Below are 12401 nucleotides of genomic sequence, written 5' to 3'. Positions count from 1 at the left end.
TAAAAGTGATCATAAGAGACCAGGTGGTTTGTTGCAACCGTTGGCGATTCCTACTTGGAAGTGGGAGTCTATCTCTATGGACTTTGTGATGGCATTTCCAAGAACTGTTGGTGGTAAAGATGCCGTTTGGGTGATCGTGGATCGTCTGACGAAGTGTGCTCGTTTCGTGCCAATCAAGGAGACTTGGAGTTTAGATCGTTTGGCAAGTGCTTATGTGAATGAGATAGTAAGATATCACGGTGTTCCTTTGGAGATTGTGTCCGATCGAGATCCAAGATTTTTTTCCCGTTTTTGGCAAGCGTTGCAGAAGGCTATGGGTAGCAAGTTAATGATGAGTACAGCTTTTCATGCCGCTACAGATGGAAAGACGGAGAGAACTATTCAAACCCTTGAAGACATGCTCCGTGCTTGTGCCTTGGATTTTCAAGCGAGTTGGGAGAAGAATTTACCTTTGGTCGAGTTTTCCTACAATAACAGTTATCATGCAAGCATCAAGATGGCTCCTTATGAGGCTTTGTACGGGAGGAAATGCCGCAGTCCATTATGTTGGGATCAAGCTGGTGAAGTCCGTGAATTGGGTCCTGAGAAGCTACAAGAGACCATTGACGGCGTCAAACTGATTCGAGAAAGGATGAAGGCAGCTCAAGATAGACAGAAATCTTATGGAGATATAAGACGACGACCTTTAGAGTTCGAGGTGGGTGACAAGGTGTTTCTCAAAGTTTCTCCGATGAAGGGTGTTAAAAGGTTTGGGATCAAAGGGAAGCTGAGTCCTAAGTATGTGGGTCCTTATGAGGTGATCAAGAGATTTGGTCCAGTGGCGTATAGGTTGGAGTTGCCAGCTAGTCTTGGGAAGGTTCATGACGTGTTCCATGTTTCTCAGCTGAGGAAGTACATTAGCAATCCCAGTCACGTCCTGCGGACTGAAGTCTTGGAAATTGAGCCTAACCTAACCTACGAGGAACGACCGATTCGCATCTTGGATAAGATGGGAAAACGCCTTAGAAATAAGGTTGTACCTTTAGTTAAAGTCCTTTGGAGGTGCGACAAGTTCGAGGAAGAGACATGGGAAACTGAAGACTCTATGCGAGTAAAGCACCCACATCTTTTTGAGAGAGGTGATTAATTATTATTGTCCTATTTAATTCGATCCTTTCTTTCACATTTTTAACTTCGTTTTCTCGTGTTAAGTTTCGAGGGCGAAACTTTTTAAAAGTAGGGGAGACTGTAACACCCGCTTTTTCCTGCCATAATATTAGTTAATGGCGAGTTTTAACGTGGTGCCCTTAAAATAGTAGTACCACTTATAAAGAAAAGTTGAGTGATTATTTTGAGAAATTTGGACTGATGATGATGGTGTATTTAATAGAGGAGAAGGATGCTGAATGCTAGGCCAACGAAAAGGTAACAGACTAGGCCAAAATATAAAATTGTAGATAGCTAATATAGGGATGAGTGGGGCGGCTTAAATAAAAACAAAAGCTTATGAGTGGGGCGGCAGAATAACTTATGTAGGAAGCAAAAGTAAGAACAACATAAATATATACTAATAGCCTAATAGGTTAGATAAAGATATAGTTTGTGGAAGGAATAGATAATCCATTAGTCCATATTGGACTTATATCCATAAGAGTAAGACGGCCAAACTGAAAGTTCTACTATATTTTATTTTATCTTTTTCAAAAACCAATTCCTTATTTCCGCAAACCAAGCAATCCTCTTTTACTTCTTCGTTATTCTAGCTTAGCGAACTCCCATTTTCGGTAGTTCAGTTCTCTCTCGTTTCTTAACGGTTTCCAGTAATTTTTGCGCCATTCTCTTCATCTCGCGGTAAGCTTTCCATTCGTACCATTTCCGTTTTACTTCGCCTCATATAATAGGTTGCCCAGTAGCTTTAAAACGTGTATGTTTAACGCCGTTTCCGTTCCGATTTCGACGTAGGCTCAAACTCGGACGACCCGGACGCCGACTCTTGCGTTGTTGACGATTCCATTGAAGATTAAGCGCTAAAAAGGTAACGTAGACGACTGTCCTCGATATTACGTTACGGTTTTGCGGTCTAGTATGCTAGATTGATTAATAATGGTGCAAGTTATTTACCCGTTTGGCTTATGTTGATTGATCAAATGAAGATTGTTAGTAGTTTGGTTATGTTAGTCCTATTACCGTTTGCGTATATAGTTGTACGAGTTTCGTTATTCTACTAGTATGGGTTTATTTCGTTGAGTATGCATAACATGCATGTCTGTGTGGGTTATTTTTGTATTGACTTCTAATAACATTAATATTAAATATGTTACCATTGTAAATATGAGTAATGGCATGCGCCTAGAGTTAATCTGGGCTAAGTGTTTTTTAATCTTGTCGTCTAGTTAGTAATTAGAACTAATGATGGTTTTGATTTTAATAATGGATTAATGGTGTTGCACACTTACGAAAAGTAGGCTAGACTTCTTAATTTTACTACTAGTAAGTCGCAGTATGTATGTTGATAATATAACCAATATGTGATAGTTTAGTGCCTTCGTTTAGCCTGCTTATTAAATCATAAGAGTGGAGTATGATGCATGAAAAGTTAGGTCTGGTGATTGGTCATGAAAAATATAATAGAATACCTCTTATTGCTTTTGTTACTGTTTAGAATATATGATAGTAGTGTGTATGTACTTTTGTCAATTACTTTTGTTGCGTCGTATTGGTATGAGTGTTGCAGTTAGGGCTGAGCATCGGTCCAAGACCGGACCGGATCAAACCGGACCGGACCGAAGACCGAAAATAAAATTTTTGTGGACCGAAGACCGGACCTAAAACTTTCGGTCTTGGACCGGACCAAACCCGAAATATTCGGTCCGGTCCGGGATTAGACCGAAATGGACCTAGAACTAATTCTTTCACTATTTCGTGTATGATAATTACATTTAAGTTTCACTAAATTAAATGTCGATGAATAATTAGACGATTGTTTTTGAGAAAAAAATACTCAATATTAATTTATAATGTCTTGTGAAGATAAAATGGTAATTTTGTTTATAATATTCTAATGATAGTCTTTAAAAACATAATATTCGGTCCATTTGGTCCGGACCTAAAATATCCGGGTTTGGTCCGGACCGGACCGAAGACCGAAAACTCAAAAAATGAGGACCGAGGACCGGACCTAAAAAATTCGGTCCGGGTTTGGTCCAGACCAAATGGTCTGGTCTGGTCCGGTCCATTTTTCCGGTCCGGACCTAAACTTGCTCACCCCTAGTTGCAGTTACATACTCTTAACCCTTATAATTTTTGCTTCATATTAATTAGTTCACCAATTCCAGTAATTATGAATCGTCTTAATTTATCCGCTTCACTTGTATCCTAGTAGCTGTGTGTATGGGCAGTCTAGGCAGGTTGGAGTCGTCCTATTAGCCCGGTTGTTTATAGGCTAATATGGAGTCTATGGGGTCATCAGCCCGGATGTTTATAGGCTTGGTGATCGTCTAATCGGGGCGTTTATCCCGAGAGGGTGGCCATACTTAGACTAGGACCGTATATTTATCGTAGTCCTACCGTAGGGATAAGGTAACAGTGATGGGTTGTCTTGACGTTTCGCCTTACTGAGTGGTAACTGATTTAATATGTTTGGTATAATAAGTTTACCTTTATTAAATGAGTCATTTGATTTATTTAGTTTAAAGTATGATTAATTTATAATGAGTTTATAATTTTAATTGTGTAATAAGTTTATTGGTAAGTCATTTGTTCATTATTGATCTATCTTAATTACTTGGTTGCTTTATCGTGATGTAATATGGCTGGGAGGACGTCTGAGTTACTCCCCACTGACTGTGGCTGTCATTCTTATGACTGACAGGTGGATGATGGTTGCTTATTTTGTCTGGGGTTGCATCGAGTGAGCTAGCGAGTGCCTTTGTTTAGCGCACTCTTTTAGTTTTATTTGACTTTGGTTAAAACTTTTATTTCCTTTTGGATATAGGGGTATTTATTCCCCGTAGACCTTGTATTTCCATTTGAGTACTTGGTTTTTATTCAGTAGCTACCGCGGCGTCGAGGTGTTTCCGCCACCTTGAACTTAGTTTACATTCTTGTTTTACCGTGGTTGTTACAGTTGGTATCAGAGCATGGTTGCTCCCGACGCTTACACTCGGTAAACCCAAATAAAATATTAAATTTTAAGCTTAACCTTAATGACTTAAGTGAGAGATGGGTAGACAGTTAAGGACCTAAGGTGGTAGGCTGCATGTGTTTGTTTGCTTGGGTGATTAGCACCATTGTTAGGGTCTAACCTCGGCTTATTTTGAGTAAAGATGACAGGCAGACCTGGTAACGTGAACAATGCTATTCTCGAAGTTCTTACTCATTTGCTCCAGAATCAGAATCAGAACAATAACAACAACAACAACCACAACAACAACAACAACAACCAGAACCAGTATACCAATATTGCAAGCCGGATTGCGAGGAGTAACGCCAAGATTTATGATGGAACTGTTGATCCTGTCTTTGATGTCGAGTGGACCAGAGACATGGAGAAGCATTTCATTACGCACCGTGTTGCGAGAGGCCGATAAAGTTAACATTGCTTTGCACATTTTCTCGAGAAGGAAGTTGATCATTGGTGGGCTATGACTGGTCCCACTGCTACTTTGGAACCAGGTTTTGGCTGGGAGAGATTCAAGTCTCTTTTGGAAGCAAGATTCTATCCTGCTCAATTGAAACACCAGAAGATGGCAGAGTTCCTGAATTTCAAGCAAGGGGATTCGTCCGTACAAGAATATCTTGACCAGTTTAATGCTCTAGCCCATTTTCTTTGAACCTATGATTCCTAATGAAGCACGAGAAGACATTCTTTTTCAGGCGGGGTTAAAGGCTAAGATCCAGGGTATGGTGAGAAGGGATCGATACATTCGCACGTGTTTACGATGAAGCTCTTTGGGTGAGGGTGCTATTGAAGTCATCGGGCTTGAAGCGGTAGGCGAGACTGCTAAATCTTCCAAGAGGCCATTTACTCCTTCTACTTCGCAGTCCTACAGTTTCAAGAAGGGCAAGCATGGGAACCAGAAAGGATTTCAGAAGAATGTTCCGAGCAAGGACAAAGTATGCTACAGTTGCCTGAAGACCTACCATCCTGGGAGGGACTGTAAGGGTAATCCTTTGGGATGTTATAATTGCAAAGAACAGGGTCACAAAGCTGCTGATTGTCCCAAGAAAGATACTACTCCTGCTGCAGCGAATGTTCCTAAGCCGAAGGGACGTATCTTCGTGATGAGCCGTGCTGAGGCTGAGGCACACCCAGATGTGATTACTGGTATGTTTACAGTTTCAGATATTCCTGCTTATATTTTATTCGATACTGGCGCATCTCTATCTTTTATATCCGTATCCTTTGCCAAGAAAGCTGCTCTTGTTTCCCATTCTGCTGAGACCACTCCTATATCTTTACCGTCCGGCGAAGTTGTTTCATGTTCCACGGTATTCAAGGATGTTCCTATCTCTATTGCGGGATCTATCCTTCCAGCTACTCTTATTAGTTTCTCTTTAGCCGAGTTTGACATCATTCTAGGCATGGATTGGTTATCCCGTTACGATTCTAGATTTCAATGCCGAGACCAGAAGATTTTTCTTAAGAGTCCATGTGGTACGAAGTTGACTTATAAGGGAATGAGAATGCAACCAGGTATCAAGTTAATTTCAGCAATGAAGCTTATTGGCATGCAGAGGAAAGGACATGAAGTGTATTTATGTGTGGTGACAAGTGCTCCATCATTACCGAAACTTGAAGAGGTTCCGGTAGTCAGTGAGTATGCAGATGTTTTTCCAGATGAGCTACCAGGTATACCTCCGGAGAGGGATGTTGAGTTTGCTATCGATCTTGTACCAGGGACCGGACCTATTGCGAAGGCTCCATATCGCATGGCTCCTATCGAATTGCAAGAATTGAAGAAGCAGTTAGATGAGATGATCGAGAAGGGTTTTATCCGCCCGAGTGCTTCTCCTTGGGGTGCTCCTGTTTTGTTCGTCAAGAAGAAGGATGGTAGTATGAGATTGTGTATAGACTACCGTGAGCTGAACCGCGTGACCATCAAGAATATGTACCCGTTGCCCAGGATTAATGATTTGTTCGATCAGTTGAGGGGTGCAGGTGTGTTCTCCAAGATTGATTTGAGATCGGGCTATCATCAGATTCCAGTTAAAGAGGCTGACATCCCGAAGACAGCTTTTAGTACAAGATATGGTCATTATGAGTTTAAGGTGATGCCTTTTGGTTTGACGAATGCTCCTGCAGTTTTCATGGACCAGATGAATAGGACTTTCAGGGAGTTTTTAGATAAGTGTGTGGTGGTTTTCATTGATGACATCTTGATCTATTCCAAGGATGAGAACGAGCATAAAGTGCATCTTCGCGCAATACTCGATATTCTTCGTAAACAAAAATAGTATGCAAAGTTCTCTAAGTGTGAATTCTGGTTAAAGGAGGTGTCGTTTTTGGGGCATATCATCTCAAAGGAAGGTGTAATGGTGGATCCTTCTAAGGTGGAGGCTGTTTTGGAATGGAAGAGTCCAACTAATGTCAATGAGATTCGAAGCTTCTTGGGTTTGGCTGGTTATTACCGCAGATTTGTCAAGGATTTTTCTAAAGCGGCGAGACCGATGACTCGATTCTTTGAAGAAGGAATCAAAGTTTATTTGGTCTGAGGCATGTGAGAAAGCTTTTCAAGAGTTGAAAGCAAGACTGACTACTGCTCCTGTTTGACCTTACCCGAAGATGGTGTTGAGTTTGACATCTTTTGCGATGCTTCTAAGAATGGGTTGGGGTGTGTCCTAATGCAAAATAGAAAGGTGATTGCATATGCTTCAAGGCAGTTGAAAGTTCATGAGGTGAATTATCCGACGCACGATATAGAGTTAGCAGCTGTGGTACATGCTCTTAAGATATGGCGACACTACTTGATTGGAGTTCAATGTCGCATCTACACCGACCACAAGAGTCTCAAGTACATTTTCACTCAGAAGGACTTAAACGCGAGACAGAGACGCTGGTTAGAGTTGGTTAATGATTATGATGTGGAGTTGCTTTATCATGAAGGGAAGGCCAATGTTGTAGTGATGCTCTCGGTAGGAAGACCGTTCATTCGTTAACTCTATCGAATTTTGCCGGATGATTTGTGTGCGAGTTAGGAAGCTTAATTTGGAATTTGTGGAACCTAGTAGTGCATATCTGAATGCCATGGTGGCTGAACCGGAGTTGTTCCGGGAGATCCGAGAGAGGCAGGTAGCTGATTCTAAATTGACTGAGATCCATTCTAAGTTGGATAGTGGTAAAGCTGTTGGTTTTGAAGTCAATCCAGATGGGGTTCTCAAGTTTCGAGGTAGATGGTGTATCCCTGACGATGTCGAGTTGAAAGTAAAGATTTTGAGTGAGGCGCATAACACACCGTATTCAGTGCATCCAGGTGGTGATAAGATGTATCAAGATTTGAAGCTCTAGTTTTGGTGGCCCCGCATGAGGAATGACATTGCTGAGTATGTGAGTAAGTGTCTTACTTGTCAGCAGGTTAAAATTGATCATAAGAGACCAGGTGGTTTGTTGCAACCGTTGGCGATTCCTACTTGGAAGTGGGAGTCTATCTCTATGGACTTTGTGATGGCATTGCCAAGAACTGTTGGTGGTAAAGATGCCGTTTGGGTGATCGTGGATCGTCTGACGAAGTGTGCTCGTTTCGTGCCAATCAAGGAGACTTGGAGTTTAGATCGTTTGGCAAGTGCTTATGTGAATGAGATAGTAAGATATCACGGTGTTCCTTTGGAGATTGTGTCCGATCGAGATCCAAGATTTTGTTCCCGTTTTTGGCAAGCGTTGCAGAAGGCTATAGGTAGCAAGTTAATGATGAGTACAGCTTTTCATGCCGCTACAGATGGACAGACGGAGAGAACTATTCAAACCCTTGAAGACATGCTCCGTGCTTGTGCCTTGCATTTTCAAGCGAGTTGGGAGAAGAATTTACCTTTGGTCGAGTTTTCCTACAATAACAGTTATCATGCAAGCATCAAGATGGCTCCTTATGAGGCTTTGTACGGGAGGAAATGCCGCAGTCCATTATGTTGGGATCAAGCTGGTGAAGTCCGTGAATTGGGTCCTGAGAAGCTACAAGAGACCATTGGCGGCGTCAAACTGATTCGAAAAAGGATGAAGGCAGCTCAAGATAGACAGAAATCTTATGCAGATATAAGACGACGACCTTTAGAGTTCGAGGTGGGTGACAAGGTGTTTCTCAAAGTTTCTCCGATGAAGGGTGTTAAAAGGTTTGGGATCAAAGGGAAGCTGAGTCCTAAGTATGTGGGTCCTTATGAGGTGATCAAGAGATTTGGTCCAGTGGCGTATAGGTTGGAGTTGCCAGCTAGTCTTGGGAAGGTTTATGACGTGTTCCATGTTTCTCAGCTGAGGAAGTACATTAGCGATCCCAGTCACGTCCTGCGGACTGAAGTCTTGGAAATTGAGCCTAACCTAACCTACGAGGAACGACCGATTCGCATCTTGGATAAGAAGGAAAAACGCCTTAGAAATAAGGTTGTACCTTTAGTTAAAGTCCTTTGGAGGTGCGACAAGTTCGAGGAAGAGACATGGGAAACTGAAGACTCTATGCGAGTAAAGCACCCACATCTTTTTGAGAGAGGTGATTAATTATTATTGTCCTATTTAATTCGATCCTTTCTTTCACATTTTTAACTTCGTTTTCTCGTGTTAAGTTTCGAGGGCGAAACTTTTTAAAAGTAGGGGAGACTGTAACACCCGCTTTTTCCTGCCATAATATTAGTTAATGGCGAGTTTTAACGTGGTGCCCTTAAAATAGTAGTACCACTTATAAAGAAAAGTCGAGTGATTATTTTGAGAAATTTGGACTGATGATGATGGTGTATTTAATAGAGGAGAAGGATGCTGAATGCTAGGCCAACGAAAAGGTAACAGACTAGGCCAAAATATAAAATTGTAGATAGCTAATATAGGGATGAGTGGGGCGGCTTAAATAAAAACAAAAGCTTATGAGTGGGGCGACAGAATAACTTATGTAGGAAGCAAAAGTAAGAACAACATAAATATATACTAATAGCCTAATAGGTTAGATAAAGATATAGTTTGTGGAAGGAATAGATAATCCATTAGTCCATATTGGACTTATATCCATAAGAGTAAGACGGCCAAACTGAAAGTTCTACTATATTTTATTTTATCTTTTTCAAAAACCAATTCCTTATTTCCGCAAACCAAGCAATCCTCTTTTACTTCTTCGTTATTCTAGCTTAGCGAACTCCCATTTTCGGTAGTTCAGTTCTCTCTCGTTTCTTAACGGTTTCCAGTAATTTTTGCGCCATTCTCTTCATCTCGCGGTAAGCTTTCCATTCGTACCATTTCCGTTTTACTTCGCCTCATATAATAGGTTGCCCAGTAGCTTTAAAACGTGTATGTTTAACGCCGTTTCCGTTCCGATTTCGACGTAGGCTCAAACTCGGACGACCCGGACGCCGACTCTTGCGTTGTTGACGATTCCATTGAAGATTAAGCGCTAAAAAGGTAACGTAGACGACTGTCCTCGATATTACGTTACGGTTTTGCGGTCTAGTATGCTAGATTGATTAATAATGGTGCAAGTTATTTACCCGTTTGGCTTATGTTGATTGATCAAATGAAGATTGTTAGTAGTTTGGTTATGTTAGTCCTATTACCGTTTGCGTATATAGTTGTACGAGTTTCGTTATTCTACTAGTATGGGTTTATTTCGTTGAGTATGCATAACATGCATGTCTGTGTGGGTTATTTTTGTATTGACTTCTAATAACATTAATATTAAATAGGGTTATTTAATGACAATACTCCAAACTATTACACTGCTTCTTAAAATACTACAAGCTTTATTTTAACTACCAATATACCCAAGTTTTACACCCTTTCTCTTATATTAGAATAGGCAGACCGGTTACCTGCTAGGCAGATAAAAATGTTTTAATCCCTCATTAACAACTGTTTTTTTCTTTTCTACTGCCATCTTTATTCTATCAACTCCATTAATACTCACTCTCTCTTCTTCAACACATTAACACCATTGTTGCTCCTCACCCACACGCCCAATTAATCTTCTCCTAATCTAATCTTCAGATTAATTCTTCACCTTTTCCTTCAATATTCTCCCCAAGAAAAATCCAAAAACCTTATCAAAAATTAGCCGACAAAGAAAATCAATTAGTATGATGCTGAAAAACACCTGTTTATGAAGAAGAAAGAGGCCAATTTTATTCTGAATATACCAAATTGTTTACATCATAAACAAAGCAGCTTTGAAATGTTTCCGTTATTTCTAACCAATTGAAAAAATTCTTAAACATCAGTTTGGGTACATCATGTTGCCTACATCTGCTGGCATCATGGATCACGAAGAGGCTAGGAGAAAGAGGTGTCTAATGGAGGACCTTTAAGCTACTTTGTCCTCCCTTATTCCCGACATGCTAAGTCAGTCTTTATTGATATTGATGCTGGAACTGAGGCGATGATTGAGCAATATAGGGGTGTGAAAGCGAAGAAGCTTCGTTGCGGCGTCGATATCGCCAACCCCAATGAGTCGTTGGGGATATTTGCAGAAAGATTGAGAACGATAAGCGTGATTTGGGGCTCTTTGTAATTTGTTTTTAAAGTAGTTCTGATTTGATATTTTGGATTATGTTAATTAGAGTTTTTGTGTGTTTTTGATTGATTTGTGGCAATTAGAAGTGGATTTTCTGGGTTTTTCTGGATTTTTAAGGGTAAGGAAGAGGAAGAAGATGAAGATCATCTATAAGGAGAAAAGGGTGATCTTGTTACCTGCTATTATAGGTTTAATAAAAGCTAATTCTATTAAAAGTGAAGGGGTGCAATAGTTGGTAATATTGGTAGTTAAATTATAGCTGGTAGTATTTTGGGAATGACCCAATAATTTGGAGTATTCTCATTAAATAACCCTATTAAATATGTTACCATTGTAAATATGAGTAATGGCATGCGCCTAGAGTTAATCTGGGCTAAGTGTTTTTTAATCTTGTCATCTAGTTAGTAATTAGAACTAATGATGGTTTTGATTTTAATAATGGATTAATGGTGTTGCACACTTACGAAAAGTAGGCTAGACTTCTTAATTTTACTACTAGTAAGTCGCAGTATGTATGTTTATAATATAACCAATATGTGATAGTTTAGTGCCTTCGTTTAGCCTGCTTATTAAATCATAAGAGTGGAGTATGATGCATGAAAAGTTAGGTCTGGTGATTGGTCATGAAAAATATAATAGAATACCTCTTATTGTTTTTGTTACTGTTTAGAATATATGATAGTAGTGTGTATGTACTTTTGTCAATTACTTTTGCTGCGTCGTATTGGTATGAGTGTTGCAGTTACATACTCTTAACCCTTATAGTTTTTGCTTCATATTAATTAGTTCACCAATTCCAGTAATTATGAATCGTCTTAATTTATCCGCTTCACTTGTATCCTAGTAGCTGTGTGTATGGGCAGTCTAGGCAGGTCGGAGTCGTCCTATTAGCCCGGTTGTTTATAGGCTAATATGGAGTCTATGGGGTCATCAGCCCGGATGTTTATAGGCTTGGTGATCGTCTAATCGGGGCGTTTGTCCCGAGAGGGTGGCCATACTTAGACTAGGACCGTATTATTATCGTAGTCCTACCGTAGGGATAAGGTAACAGTGATGGGTTGCCTTGACGTTTCGCCTTACTGAGTGGTAACTGATTTAATATGTTTGGTATAATAAGATTACCTTTATTAAATGAGTCATTTGATTTATTTAGTTTAAAGTATGATTAATTTATAATGAGTTTATAATTTTAATTGTGTAATAAGTTTATTGGTAAGTCATTTGTTCATTATTGATCTATCTTAATTACTTGGTTGCTTTATCGTGATGTAATATGGCTGGGAGGACGTCCGAGTTACTCCCCATCGATCGTGGTCATTTGTCATTCTTATGACCGACAGGTGGATGATGGTTGCTTATTTTGTGCGGGGTTGCATCGAGTGAGCTAGCGAGCGCCTTTGTTTAGCGCACTCTTTTAGTTTTATTTGACTTTGGTTAAAACTTTTATTTCCTTTTGGTTATAGGGGTATTTATTCCCCGTAGACCTTGTATTTCCATTTGAGTACTTGTTTTTTTTTTTTTCAGTAGCTACCGCGGTGTCGAGGTGTTTCCGCCACCTTGAACTTAATTTACATTCTTGTTTTACCGTGGTTGTTACAGTAAGAGTGCGCTAAACAAAGGCGCTTGCTAGCTCACTCGATGCAACCCCAGACAAAATAAGCAACCATCATCCACCTGTCAGTCATAAGAATGACAGCCACAGTCAGTGGGGAGTAACTCGGACGTCCT

The sequence above is a fragment of the Silene latifolia genome, chromosome 10 (assembly GCF_048544455.1).
Source record: "Silene latifolia isolate original U9 population chromosome 10, ASM4854445v1, whole genome shotgun sequence".
NCBI lineage: Eukaryota > Viridiplantae > Streptophyta > Magnoliopsida > Caryophyllales > Caryophyllaceae > Silene > Silene latifolia.
This window is presented reverse-complemented; position numbering follows the sequence as displayed.